At 36.6% G+C, this 15326-nt stretch overlaps 1 protein-coding gene across 3 annotated transcripts in view; it reads left to right on the forward strand.

The window, feature by feature from the left end:
- Positions 1-15326, forward strand: part of LOC145271224 (NAD(+) hydrolase sarm1-like) — a 266101-nt gene that overhangs the window by 209402 nt on the left and 41373 nt on the right. The window lies entirely within an intron of this gene.

A 15326-nucleotide genomic window follows, 5' to 3' on the forward strand; every position in this document is an offset into this window, starting at 1 on the left:
GAAAATCAAAATATAGACACATATTCGAATTAAGAATTTATTGCTTGACAAAAGGAATATATAGAAGGGGTTATGTTAATTTCCTTAATCCATGGATTTTCAATAAAGGCTCATATCATCAGAGGAAATGAAATGCGGTTAGCAAAATGTTCAGCTGTGAATAGACACTTATTTTGCTTTTCAGCACAAATATAGAAAATAGTTTGAGTGATGAATGATAATTATATGGAAATAATTGTAGGAAAAGGGAATTTGATACAACCTGGGTAGTCCATTATCGGAAGGAGTATGCAGAATATTGGTCCAGGGGAGAAGGCAGTAATCCCATATAACAAAAAGTGTGGTTGCTCCTTATTGATTTTCCGAAAGGTATCCGGGGCAAAATCCATGGATTAAGGAAATCAACATAACCCCTTCTATATATTCCTTTTGTCAAACAATAAATTCTTAAAATTAGAATATATGTGTCTATATTTTGATTTTCAGAATTTAAATTTAACAACTAAACTTATATATTGCTCTATTCTTAAATATTGAGCTTTTTCTTTTTTGGCTAGGATCACCCTGAAAGTGTTACCCCAAGTAATATCTATCAGGATTTTTCATCGGATTTTAATGTGTCTTATCTCGCTTATATATATATATATATATATATATATATATAAAGCTGAATGTCTGTGTGTGTCTGGTCACAAATATACTCGTATATGGTTGACTATTTTAAAAAACTGATTACATATAATGATAGAAGATGTATTGAGACACCGGAATAGGTATGTTTGATCCTACAGAACGGTGGTTCATTAAAATTGTGGGGTCTGCATATCTATCTACATAAGTATACTATGATAATTATGTTTCAGTTTGAAGAAATATGGTATAATAAAATTATGGGGTGTTCGTTCACGCCTGACCTCCATAGAATGGAAATATGTCACAAAGTTTAACAAGGGTTTTTAATATAGATCCACAGAATATTGTGATAAGTGTTTCAGTGTGAACAGGTATGGTATAATAAATTATGGGGTTTATCTATTTTATTTTTACTTTCATCATATTTTGCTTTGGTTTTGATACCCCCAAATTTGAAGCTATCTCTTTACAACCCTTCCTTTTCATAACCTATCATACTTTCATAAATCAGAGTCCATTTTCTGTAGGCTGTTTTGGAACCCAGTCAATGACGGGTACTTTTGCTAGTATATATATATATATATATATATATATATATATATACATTCATTGCGACTTTATCTTTGTTTGATATTCCATGAAGATTTTAGAGTTTGACAAAAATATTTCCGTGTTCGACAAAATACATCTGAAGAAGGTCGAAGGTTAAATCGACCGAAACATTGTGAAAATAACACCGAAGAACAATTCGAATGATACAGATTAATAGTGTATCCTTGGTAGTTTCTGACTGTTCACAAAGATAGACGTAAATGCGACTTTCCTTTACATAATTCAAAAGGGCAACGCCGTATGACCTTGCTAGTCAAGGTGAAGGAAACGGCTTTATTGAAATAAAAAGGAGAGCTGAACCAAGTTTAATTTTGAACGTTAAAAATTTTTATTTTTTATTTTTTTTATTTTTCAATTTGAAGTTATAGAAATTGATCGGACCAAGTTTTGCTTACAATGATTGATTTCTCGGGCAATATCGATAAAACCTTTCTGACCTTGTCCCAAAATATCAATCAATATGTTGCCGATCAATAATTTACATCAAAAGATCAAAAGACCTCGCCTGTTCAGTTATGACATTGTAAACCAACAGAAACAGGGTGTTTGTTAATGGCCCAATGGTTACCAGCGAGGAATGTACAATACAATTACATTTTATTATAACTTTTTTTTTAAATCCAGAAAAGGGTGGTCCTGGATATGACCTTAAACTATATCCAGTGGTGAGGCCCCAGCTTGTGGGCTTTGGGGAGTGTGGAGCCACCCTTTAATTACCATTGCTCCCAGGTCCACTCTGACCCGGAGTGGTAGTACCTGTTAGAGTCCCAACTATGGGTTAAATAGAAACCAACGTGAAAACAACAAATATATTCTATTAAAAAAATTTTTCTTCAAAATCTTTGGATTCGGCATTAAATAACCCGAAAAGGGTTGATATGCTGCAAAACAAAAACCAACCAAACAACCAGAAAAGGGTATTATTTCTTTATTTTTTATTCATATATTTACTAGCCTGGGAGGCCGACGTTGCCCGGGTGTTTGGAGGTGTATGTTGAGCAAAAAAAAAAAAAGAACTGTCAATTTTTTCAACTTTTACCTCTATTATGACCCCTTAACATTTATTGTTTTGGGCTCAAATCAAGTTATTGAGTTAGATCCATGTCCAAGGAACCTATATCTAAAATTTCAAATGTTCAGACCCAAAATTGTCGGAGGAGTTTGGTAGAGTTCTCAAAAGTCAAATCGTTGAACTTTGACCCCTTAATCGCTATATTTCTGGCCGAAGACCGATCACATCGATTTTTCCAAATCTCAGTACCCTGTATATCAAATTTCGAGTTTGCAGACTTAAAATTGACAGAGTTATTGCGTAGGGAAATGTACACAGACGGACAGTATTTATTTATTTTGACACTCGTTAATATCTTTTATGTTTTTCGATAGAGTGATGTGGTTCTTGATTGATTAACTGTGTCTGTGTCGGATATATATCATCATCATGATCATCATCATGATGCAGTCCGTCAATCTTGACGATGACTAGTCGGGGCCTCAGTGCTTTATCCTTCGGTGTTGGCGTAGTCTCACTCCATCGCCACAGGACTTTCCACTTTGGCTCCAAACTTACTTGCGCAGTTTAGCTGCAGTATCTGTTGCACATCAGATAAACACCCTCTGAACCTCTAATGCTCATGTCCAGTGGAGCGAACTCGCAACGACTGGCAACAGAGGAGGCCGCAGCTTTTGACCGAAAGTAATCTCAGTGAGGTAGACAGTCGCCCTATCGTGTCCGCTACTACGCCTTTTCAGAGATATACCCGACAGTCCAAAGAATGAAAAGAATATGCTGTTGTCACAGCCCTACTGATCAGTCAGTTACAACGCACCGCACTGAATTATTATGAGGCGGCAGCACGCGCACCTAGCAGATGACTTTTGGATAAATATTGGAAGAAAAAAACACTTCTTTTTTTTTCTTTTCTTTTTTTTTTGCATAGGCATTACCACTTATCAAGGCCAATAGGCCACTCGAGAATGAGGGTTAAAGCGTGTACAGTAGAAATTGGACAATATAGTAACCGTTAGTAACGGAAATTCAGTAAATTTGTTAACTTATATGGAACGGCTCATCAAAAACTTGTTTATGTTAGACTTGAAGACAACCATATTGTAGTCAGCTGGAAAGCAGGAAAACGGAAGACAATTCCACAGGCGTGCAGTTCTAAGAAAGAAGCTTTGCTTATGGCATCTACGTTTAGGTTTAGGCACAGATAAAGATTGGGGAAAATTAGGGATAGTGTTTTCTGCTAGATGGGTGTTTCTTGTGAAAGTTTGGCGAGGGGGGACTATAGATTGGAGCTCAGCCGAGCACTTGCAATGAAAATAACGATAAAGCAGAGACAAACTCGCAACATCTCTTCTGTGAGATAGAGGTTGCAGAGAAGAGAAAAGGATATCTCCTACGAGGCTACGAAGTCTATTTTGAACTCTATTGTTACCCTTTATGCTGGTATAACTGCGTAGTCAACAAAAGAGAATGTTTTTATCATTAGGAATATCATCAAATCTATTTAGGATTTGGGTGATTATTGAGTGCGTTGGTTTCCTGTTTTCCAGTGTTTCGAGAACAGATAATGAATTGTTTATCTTTAGAAGATTCTATAAAGTCAAGTGCCCTACCAATGGCTGATATGTCAGCACTGTAGATGGATACTTTGTCTGGTCATCTTTTGAATAGGATTGTTTTATTGTGTATGATTGCACATCCAATGTTATCTCCATCTTTTGAACCGTCTGTATAACTTGTTGAGTGTTTGGGATATTTATCTTTGATTATTTAGAATTTTTCTTCGTATAGGATTGGATTGGTTTTTGTTTTAGGATATTTAATTAGGTCTGATATTATTTTTGGTTGTTTTGTCAGCCAGGGGGGATATTTAGGTTTTACAGATTCGTGTATTGTTGCAATATCTATCTGGGATTTATTTATGGATTCTTCCATATGTAGGCTAAATGGTTTTATAGAATTTTCTTTTTTATCAAAGATTGTTATTGTACTGATTGTCTATTGTACTGGGGTGGAAGACATTTCTAAGCTGGATTAGTTGAACATGATGTCAATTTTGTATAATACTGTAGCCCTAGTTTTTCTCTTCTAAGTGATAATGGTGGGTTCTTCCGTTTCTACATAAAAGCTTTCCACTGGGGAAATGCAGAAGGCTACTAGAACCAGTCTTAGTCCTTGGTGATGTATCGTGTCTAGTTCCTTTATGTAAAACTTTCTTGCAGATCCATAAATATATTAGCCATACTCAACTTGGATTTAACAAGGGATCTGTATGATTTAATTATCGTGTCTTTGTCTGCACCCCAGATATTTGAGGAGGGTAGTTAGATCTACATGAGTGAAAATATCCTTTGAAGTTTTTTCATTATATAGATTTTGTCGGTTTGTTTTCAAATCTTCGCATCTTGTTCGTATATGATTGATTGTGTATGGTTCCTGGCAAGGTATGCAAAGTGGGTCTTTTTTTTTTTTTTTTTGAGATGTGAATGTTTCATTTTTTTTTTTACACAGTGATCACCATTTATCAAGGCCCAGAAGCCACTCAGGGATAAGGGTTATTGCAAGTACATTACGTTAGTGTGGAGATTTGATGAAGTGTTTAATTAAGGGGGCAGTTCATTAGGAATTTGTTAACATTGGACTTGAAGACATCCAAGTTGTAGTCCGGAGGGAAGCAGGCAGACAGAACAGAGTTCCACAGGCGTGCAGTTCTAAGAAAGAAGCTTTGTTCATGGAATCCACGTTTTGATTTAGGCACAGATAAAGAGTGGGGGAAATTTTTCACAGTGGATTCAGCTAGATGGGTGTTTTTTTTGTGAAAGATTGGCGAGGGGGGACCAGAGATTGGAGTTCAGACGAGCACCTGCCATGGAAATAACGATAAAACTAGGATAGGCTCGCAACGTCTCTTCTGTGGGAGAGAGGTTGCAGGGTGGAGAAAAGGGCATCCCCCACTAATCCAAGAAGTCTATTTTGTACTCTGTCAAGGCAGGATAGGCTGTTTTTAGCAGCTCCTGCCCAGATATGGTAACATTATTCCATCCTTGGACGTACTTGGCTTTTATATAGATAGAGAATTGCATCAGTAGTGAGATATCTTCTGGAGCGGTAGAAGGATCCCACCATCTTTCCAGCGACCTTGGCAACAGACTTGATGTAAGTGTTCCATTTCAGATCAGGAGTAAAGGTCAAACCCAGAAGCTTGTCAAAACACGGGGCCTCACCCAGACGGAGATCAGAGTGTTGATGACCCAACTTGGATTTGACAAGGGATCTGAATGATTTAATTATTGTGTCTTTGTCTGCACCCCAGATATTTGAGGAGGGTAGTTAGATCTACATGAGTGAAAATATCCTTTGAAATTTTTTCATTATATAGATTTTATCGGTCTGTTTTCAAATCTTCGTATCTTGTTAGTATATGATTGATTGTGGGCCTTCCTTTTTTCTTTTTTTTGGGGGGGGGGGGAGATGTGAATGTTTTATGAAAATAACTATAGAGTAGAGAAAGACTAGTGATAAGAAAAAGAATATTCGCCACTAGATTTCAAAGATTATTTTGTTTTTATAAACATTTTTGTAAACGTGATAATTTCGTAGACAATATTGTTTATTCATAATGCCCCCTCGGCAAAACTTTCACAAGAAACACTCGTCTAGGTGAAAACACTATCGATAATTCCGCCCCACTCTTTATCTGTGCCTAAACCTAAACGTAGATTCCATAAACGAAGCTTCTTTCTTAGAACTGCACGCCTGTGGAACTCTCTTCCGTTTTCCTGCTTTCCAGCTGACTACAATCTGATTGTTTTCAAGTCCAATGTAAACAAGTTCTTGATGAGTCGTTCCATATAAGTTAACAAATTTACCGAATTTCCATTACTAACGGTTGCTATATTGTCCAATTTCTATTGCACACTCTTTAACTCTTATCCTCGAGTGGTCTTTGGGCCTTGATAAGTGGTGATGCCTATGTCAAAAAAAAAAAAAGCTGACAAAGCCGCATTAAAATTGATCCCAACCAAAGATAAGATCCTCCATACTCATTTCAAACAAACTATTAGTAAAATTTTTTTTTTTTTTACACAGTGATCACCACTTATCAAGGCCCGGAAGCCACTCAGGGATAAGGGTTATTGCAAGTACATTACGTTAGTGTGGAGATTTGATGAAGTGTTTACTTAAGGGGGCGGTTCATTAGGAATTTGTTAACGTTGGACTTGAAGACATCCAAGTTGTAGTCCAGTGGGAAGCAGGCAGACGGAACAGAGTTCCACAGGCGTGCAGTTCTAAGAAAGAAGCTTTGTTCATGGAATCCGCGTTTTGATTTAGGCACAGATATAGAGTGGGGGAAATTTTTCACAGTGGATTCAGCTAGACGGGTGTTTTTTGTGAAAGATTGGCGAGGGGGGACCAGAGATTGGAGTTCAGACGAGCATCTGCCATGGAAATAACCTTTTATCTATATATAAAAATGAAATTGTCTGTCTTTGTGTGTCTGTGTGTGTACATTTCCCTACCAAACTACTCTGTCTGTATAAAAAATACATGGCAAGAGTCGTGGAGCTCCTGTATCAAATCAAAGAAAACAGAAACCAAACAAAAGAATGACTAGAAAGGAGGAAGTTATAATAAAAAAAAACTCCGAACATGTCATGCTTCTATAACGCACTCTTACCTGCTCAAAAAAAAAAATCCCCATTCTGTATATCTTGCCAGGAACCATACACAATCAATCATATACGAACAAGATGTGAAGACTTGAAAACAAACCAACAAAATCTATATAATGAAAAAAACTTCTGAGAGCCATTCATTTCAATTGATGCCAGATAGGGATCAGAGTGATGTAAAGATAGGAGCTTGGCTTTACATGCATTATGAATAAACAATATTGTCTACGAGATTATCACGTTTATAAAAATGTTTTAAAAAACAAAATAATCTTTGAAATCTAGTGGCGAGTATTCTTTTTCTCTTTCTCACAGAAAAGACTTTGCTAGTCTTTCTCTACTCTATTGTTATTTTCATGAAACATTCACAGCTCAAAAAAAAACAAAAAAAAAACGGACCCACTTTGCATACCTTGCCAGGAACCATACACAACTAATCATATACGAACAAGATGTGAAGACTTGAAAACAAACCAACAAAATCTATATAATGAAAAAAACTTCAAAGGATATTTTCACTCATGAAGACCCAACTACCCTCTTCAAATATCTGAAGATAACAGGCTTATTCAAAAAATTAAAAACAGTATTTTATCTAACTATATAAACATAGACACTGAACACCAAATGCACACAAAAAAACTTATAACCTTTTATCTATATATAAAAATGAAATTGTCTGTCTGTCTTTGTGTGTCTGTGTGTGTACATTTCCCTACCAAACTACTCTGTCAATTTTCAGTCTACAGACTCGAGATTTGACATTAGGAGTATTGAGGTTTGGGAAAATATTTTTAATCGGTTTTTGAACAGATTTTTGGCTGTCAAGGAGTCAAAGTTCAACAATTTGACCTTTGAAAACTCTATCAAACTCCTCTGCCAATTTTGGGTCTAAACACTTGAAATTTCAGATGTAGATTACATGGACGTGGATCAAATTTTTGAATTTGATTTGAGTCCAAAACAATAAATGTTAAGGAGTCAAAATTGAGGTCAAAGTTTTAAAAAATGTTACCTCTGCGGTCTCTATGAAATTACTCAGCCAATTCTTGGTCTAAACATTTGAAATTTTACATAAAGTGTATTCAGACATAGGGCAAGCGTTTTAATTGGTTTTTGGCCGAAAATTTCGCTGCCAAGAGGTCAAAGTTCAAAAGATTTGACCTATGCGGTCTCTAGCAAACTATTCAGCCAATTTTGGGTTTAAACATTTGAAATTTTACGTAAAGGGTATTCAAACATGCAGCAAATTTTTAAATCAGTTTTTGAGCAAAAATTTGGCTGCCAAGAGGTCAAAGTTAAGAGTTGAGCTTTGCAGACATTACCAAACTCCTCCGTCAATTTTGGGTCTACACACTTGAAAATTTAGATGTAGGTTATCTGGACATGAGTGAAACTTTTTGATATATATATTGCTACGCATGTGATAAAGAGGGGGAGGTAAGTAATTAGCATAGTAATAGAGGTATGAAATGAAATTTATAAAAAAAGTAAATGTTTATTTTTGTAACACATTACCAAAGCGGAGCGGGGGGGGGGATAAAAAGGGAATTTACGAAAATACAAAAAAATATCGCACATGTGATACAGGTAAAAAAAATAAAAATGAATAGAGACACGAGGACGAACATAGTAAAAATGCGAGAAAAAATGAACACGGACGCCAGTGACAACGTTTTAAAATTAACTTCATTATAACAAGTTAAACTATCGTAGGGAGGGGATGAGATTAAATAAGATAAAAAAAAAATCATAAAAATGTGATTATGTCAAAATATACATCTGCACATAAAGTTACAAACAGTACATATATATACACATCTGCACATATAGTTATGAACAGTACATATATATATATATATATATATATATATATATACAAACACATCTGCACATAGTTATGAACAGTACATATATATATATATATATATATATATATATATATATATATATATATATATATACACACATCTGCACATAGTTATGAACAGTACATATATATATATATACACACATCTGCACATAAAGTTATGAACGGTACATATATATATATATATACACATCTGCACATAAAGTTATGAACAGTACATATATATATATACACACATCTGCACATATAGTTATGAACAGTACATATATATATATATATATATATATATATATATATACACACACACACACACACATCTGCACATAAAGTTATGAACGGTACATATATATATATATATATATATATATATATATATACACACATCTGCACATATAGTAATGAACAGTACATATATATATATATATATATATATATAAGGATGGAATACTGTTGCCATATCTGGGCAGGAGCTGCTAAAAACAGCCTATCCTGCCTTGACAGAGTACAAAATAGACTTTGTGGCTTAGTGGGGGATGCCCTTTTCTCTACCCTGCAACCTCTCTCCCACAGAAGAGACGTTGCGAGCCTATCCTTGTTTTATCGTTATTTCCATGGCAGGTGCTCGTCTGAACTCCAATCTCTGGTCCTCCCTCGCCAATCTTTCACGAAAAACACCCGTCTAGCTGAATCCACTGTGAAAAATTTCCCCCACTCTATATCTGTGCCTAAATTTTAAACGCAGATTCCATGAACAAAGCTTCTTTCTTAGAACTGCACGCCTGTGGAACTCTGTTCCGTCTGCCTGCTTCCCACCAGACTACAACTTGGATGTGTTCAAGTCCAATGTTAACAAATTCCTAATGGACCGCCCCCTTAAGTAAACACTTCATCAAATCTCCACACTAACGTAATGTACTTGCAATAACCCTTATCCCTGAGTGGCTTCCGGGCCTTGATAAGTGGTGATCACTGTGTAAAAAAAAAAAAAATATGCACATCTGCACATATAGTTATGAACAGTACATATATATATATATATATATATATATATATATACACACATCTGCACATAAAGTTATGAACAGTACATATATATGAACACATCCAAGTTGTAGTCCGGTGGGAAGCAGGCAGACGGAACAGAGTTCCACAGGCGTGCAGTTCTAAGAAAGAAGCTTTGTTCATGGAATCCACGTTTTGATTTAGGCACAGATATAGAGTGGGGGAAATTTTTCATAGTGGATTCAGCTAGACGGGTGTTTTTCGTGAAAGATTGGCGAGGGGGGACCAGAGATTGGAGTTCAGACGAGCACCTGCCATGGAAATAACGATAAAACAAGGATAGGCTCGCAACGTCTCTTCTGTGGGAGAGAGGTTGCAGGGTAGAGAAAAGGGCATCCCCACTAAGCCACAAAGTCTATTTTGTACTCTAACTAATCTGGCCTTTGAAGATTCTTTTATTATGTTAAAAAACGTTTTTTCTGTCGTGTAAGATCTAGTGGTAGAGAAAACATAGTGTGCCGTTCTATCACCAGTGTTGCTGCAATCCCACTTGAATATTGTTTGTGAGGTGAACTTTTGCAAGAAGCAGGTTCAATAAGAAGGTTTTGCCAGTTCCACGAGGAGCATCAATAAAGAATGTTATACCTTGATCATTATTAATAGGAGCATCAATAAAGAATGTTATACCTTGATCATTATTAATAGGAGCATCAATAAAGAATGTTATACCTTGATCATTATTAATAGGAGCATCAATAAAGAATGTTATACCTTGATCATTATTAATAGGAGCATCAATAAAGAATGTTATACCTTGATCATTATTAATACTTTGCAAAATGTTCTTGTAAATATTTCTTTGTTCGTCCACAAGTCTCGGTTCATTTTGGTTGATGCTTCATGATCGAAAGAGGTCTCCTGTTGTAGTCCGTTGTTTACGTTCATTATTTCATCAGTCTCTGGCATACCACAAGTAGTTAATGTACGGTTAAGTGCCTGGACTCGACAGGATAGATCACTGAGAGATAGATTAAAAATTTCAGGTGAAAATGCAATTGCCATATTTTCATTTTGCAGTCGGGTTTGATGAAGATAAACTGTTGATCATTACTTTGTGTAAACTTGTTTGTTTTTTAATAAGAACCCTCACCCCGAAAAAAAGAAGTTCTCGCTACAAAAGCATCTACAAAGTTATAAATGGCCTATTCCCCTCCAGGGGCTCAAGAGCTATTGTAATATAGTTATTATTATTAGACGAAGGTACCACTTTGTGCGTGTCACCCCCTTCAGTCGGTCGGTTGAGACGATCGTCGACCTCAGAACTCTTCCACTCCAATTACGGCAGCCTGAAAACGACCCGACTCTGGCAGTTTGCAGCTCACTATTTTCGTCCTTCCAGTGACCACTGCCGGTGATAATTCTTAGCCGTTTTAATGTTGCTGGTATTGGTAGTGACAGAATTATCAGTTGGTCGTCTAAATTTATACTCCGGACCTGACGTTGTGTACCCGCTTACCAGCAAACATCGCCGATAAGAGAGCCGTGGATTTTAGTGTGGTGAAAAAGGAAATAAAAACGATTCCACACACGAATAAACAATTAATCTGGGTTTATTCACAATAATAATGGTCTAATAATATTTCAGAGTTTGAAGGAAGTTGGCTGTAGCTATTTTAAAACGGTAGCTTGTGACTCGAGTTCAGATAAGTTTTTCGGCCATTGGAGATACGTGTTTTAAGTCAAAAGCCCTCTCTGCCCGACTTTAACACCATCTGAATTCGCCAAAATCGAATTCTCTTTTCTCCTTCTCTTCTCCCCCTCCTCTCTTCTCCTTCTGTTCTTTTCTCTGTGTTCGAGGAATATATACATATCCATCAATGCCCTTTAAACATCACGAGTTTATTTGTTTACAACAAGAAAACTTGCCTGTCATCAGCTTTCAAACCTTGTTTTCTAAAATAAACAACCGCCTGTCATTTCATCTCGAATTCTGTGTTTCAAAATAAACAGCCAGCTCACTCCAAACTCTGACCGTTACAACAATAAGTATCTCTTGACATACTTTTTCCTTTGTCTGTTCTAACCAAAGAGTCATTTGATCGTCCTATTTTTTCGTTCTTTTGGCTCTTTCTCTATAACGGCATATCAACCTCATAACTTGGTTACAGTGCGCGTATGTTACGTGAGTTCTTATTATTAAAGATACGAGTCTTATTATAAGTGATGCTTTTTCTTAGTGAGAGAGATGTTCTTGTAAGAGAGTTTTATTAAGAGTGATGTTGAAAGACTCACAGATTCCTATATATTAAATGTTCATTCCTTAGATGTGTTGAAGAAGGAGAAGGGGAAGAAAGCTCTTAGAATGATGAGATAGTGTTCACTGTTCAGACATTGTGTAGATATGATGTAGATTCACATTGTGGATATGAGATGTCGAGACGTGTATGTAATGACATTTTATAACACAGATATATAATACAATTTTCACTTTACCTTTTTGTAAGAATCACAAACACAAAGATGAGCTATATCACAAAACACATGATGAATTTATTTCTGCACGACCGGCCGTGGTTTTCTCATCAAGAATTCAAAGCTTCACATTTTAGTTTCAAAGTGGTCGTCTCGCTTCCTAGACGTTCGAATTCCAAACTCCAGACTCTCTCTGAGTTTTTCACTGAATGTTTCTCTAACTAACTAACTCTCACTTCCTATATTGAGAAATCTATGCATCCCGGCCACGTGAGCAAAATTCACGTGTTTCAACATGCGCGAATTTGCACGTTTATCCGACATTATGATTTCCCAATAACCTATTTTTTCTTTGATGTTTTTACAAAGGAATTCAACCTACATATCTAATTTATTTAACCCATATTTTATTATCCACATTCTTTCTAACAATTGAATAAATAGTTTATTATTTATTTATTTCATCCGAATTAACAATTTACTGGACATTCCATTTAAACCTATTGTTCTTTAAAAATAAAAATTCTTTAAAAATAATTCTTTAAAAAAAATTAAAAAATAATTCTTTAAAAAAAATGTAAAAATAATTCTTTAAAAAAAATTTAAAAATAATTCTTTAAAAATAAAATGAGAGTCCAGGGTTCGATTTCTGCTTTCTCTCATTTTATTTTCATTTTAACTAATCTCTATTTTTATACTTACATGAAAAGGGGACAGCCCTTATCATGTAACACTATGGATGGATAGTTGTTGTCTCACCATGTTTTTGCCAACTAAGCCTCTTGCCAGCTTTGGATTGAAACTGTTATCTTCAAACAATGCTAGCCTGGCACCGTAGACATTCAACGTCTCTATCACTGCGCCACCAGTCTCGAAGGGCTAATAACAACTAAAAGATGAGGATAGGTTCATAGTGGTTGATGGGCAGAAATCAGAGGCCCACAGTATTAATGCTGGAGTTCCTCAGATTCATCCTGGGCCCAACTCTCTTCCCACCTTACCTTGGCCTTTTGGTCAAAATCAAAGTGTAGTATCTGTTCCGGCAGATACTGCAAGCAAAGACCATATGTGGGGGTAACCCCACATATCAGACCTTGGTCAATGTAGGGATAACCCTTCATACCAACAGTTACTATCTAGCTCCCATTTCCCACCTCTCGGGAGCTGGTCCCCTTTTCCCTACCCCCTCCCTCTCTCTCCACATTAAAAAATGGCCTTGTGCCTAATTTGCTCAGTGGGGAAGCAAATAAATACAATCTGTTCCGGCAGATGCTGCAAGCTATGACTAGCAAAGACCAGATGTGGGGGCAACCCCACATGCCTGACCTTTAACCAGCTCCCATTTCCCACCTCTCGGGAGCTAGTCCCCTTTTTCCATTCCCCATCCCTTCACTCCTCACATTAAAAATCGGCCTTGTGCCTAATTTGCTTGGTGGGGGAGCAAATAAATACCATCTGTTCCGGCAGATACTGCAAGCTATGACTAGCAAAGACCAGATGTGGGGGCAACCCCACATGCCTGATCTTTAACCAGCTCCCATTTCCCTCCTCTCGGGAGCTGGTCCCCTTTTTCCCTTCCCCCTCCCTTCACTCTTCACATTAAAAATTGGCCTTGTGCCTAATTTGCTCGGTGGGGGAGCAAATAAATACCATCTGTTCTTCAGATGCTGCACTTCTATTTCTTGTTCTCTTTCGGTGGAGGAGAAATCCTTCACGACTGAGACAATTTTTATTTTTGTACCTTTTCTCCACGTTAAAAAACGACCCTGGTGTCTAACTCTGTCTCGTGGGGAGGCATAGTAAATAGGTACATCAATGATCTCCCAAAACACATACTTAAATCATTCATTGACATCCATGCTGATGACATGACCATCTATGGCAACACATCAAAGGCCGTAAATGACAAGGTTCTCTCTAATTCTCTCTCTTCTGATCTTGAGTGCGTGGTACAGTGGGGGAACAGGTGGCTGGTTACTTTTAATGCATCCAAAACCAAGCTTCTATCTTTACATCATCAACGCTCTGATCCCCATCTGGCATCAATTGAAATGGATGGCTCTCGTCTTGGAGAGGCTCCATGTTTTGACAAGCTTTTGGGTTTTACCCTTACTCCTGATCTGAAATGGAACACGTACATCAGGTCTGTTGCCAAGGACGCTGGGAAAATAGTGGGATCCTTCTACCACTCCAGAAGATATCTCCCTACTGATGCAATTCTCTATCTGTATAAAAGCCAAGTACATGCAAGGATGGAGTACTGCTGCCACATCTGGGAAGGAGCTGCTAAAAACCACCTATCCTGCCCTGACAGAGTACAAAATAGACTTCGTAGTATAGTGTGGGATGCCCTTTTCTCTTCCCTGCAACCTCTCTCCCATCGAAGAGACGTTGCGAGCCTGTCTTTGTTTTATTGTTATTTCCATGGCAAGTGCTCGTCTGAGCTCCAATCTCTGGTCCCCCCTCGCCAATCTTTCACGAAAAACACCCGTCTGGCTGAAACTACTGTCGATAATTTTCCCCACTCTTTATCTGTGCCTAAATCAAAACGTAGATTCCATGAGCAGAACTGCTTTCTCAGAAGTGCACGCCTGTGGAACTCTCTTCCGTTTGCCTGTTTCCCACCTGACTACAACTTGGATGTCTTCAAGTCCAACATAAACAAATTCCTGACAAACCGCCTCTTAAGTAAGACACTCTATCAAATCTCCAATACAAATGATTACTGCAATACTATCTCATTGATTACTGTACACGCAATAATCCTTATCCCTGAGTGGCCTCTGGGCCTTGATAACTGGTGACCTCCATGTAAAAAAAATTTGTTAAAATAGTTCACAAAAAATAAATGGATAAATTACTTATCTCAATAAGAATTTCAATTAATTAAATGATATTTTCCTCTTACGATATGAAGAAATTACAATTTATTACACAAAAGATAATATTAATAAAAATAAAATATAATAAAAATAATATTATTATTATGAATTATAACCAAACAAAAATACTTAAAATATTATATAAAAATAAAAAAATTACTTAACTAAAAGGA

Source organism: Euprymna scolopes, chromosome 46 (assembly GCF_053919585.1).
Source record: "Euprymna scolopes isolate OS-2025 chromosome 46, ASM5391958v1, whole genome shotgun sequence".
NCBI lineage: Eukaryota > Metazoa > Mollusca > Cephalopoda > Sepiida > Sepiolidae > Euprymna > Euprymna scolopes.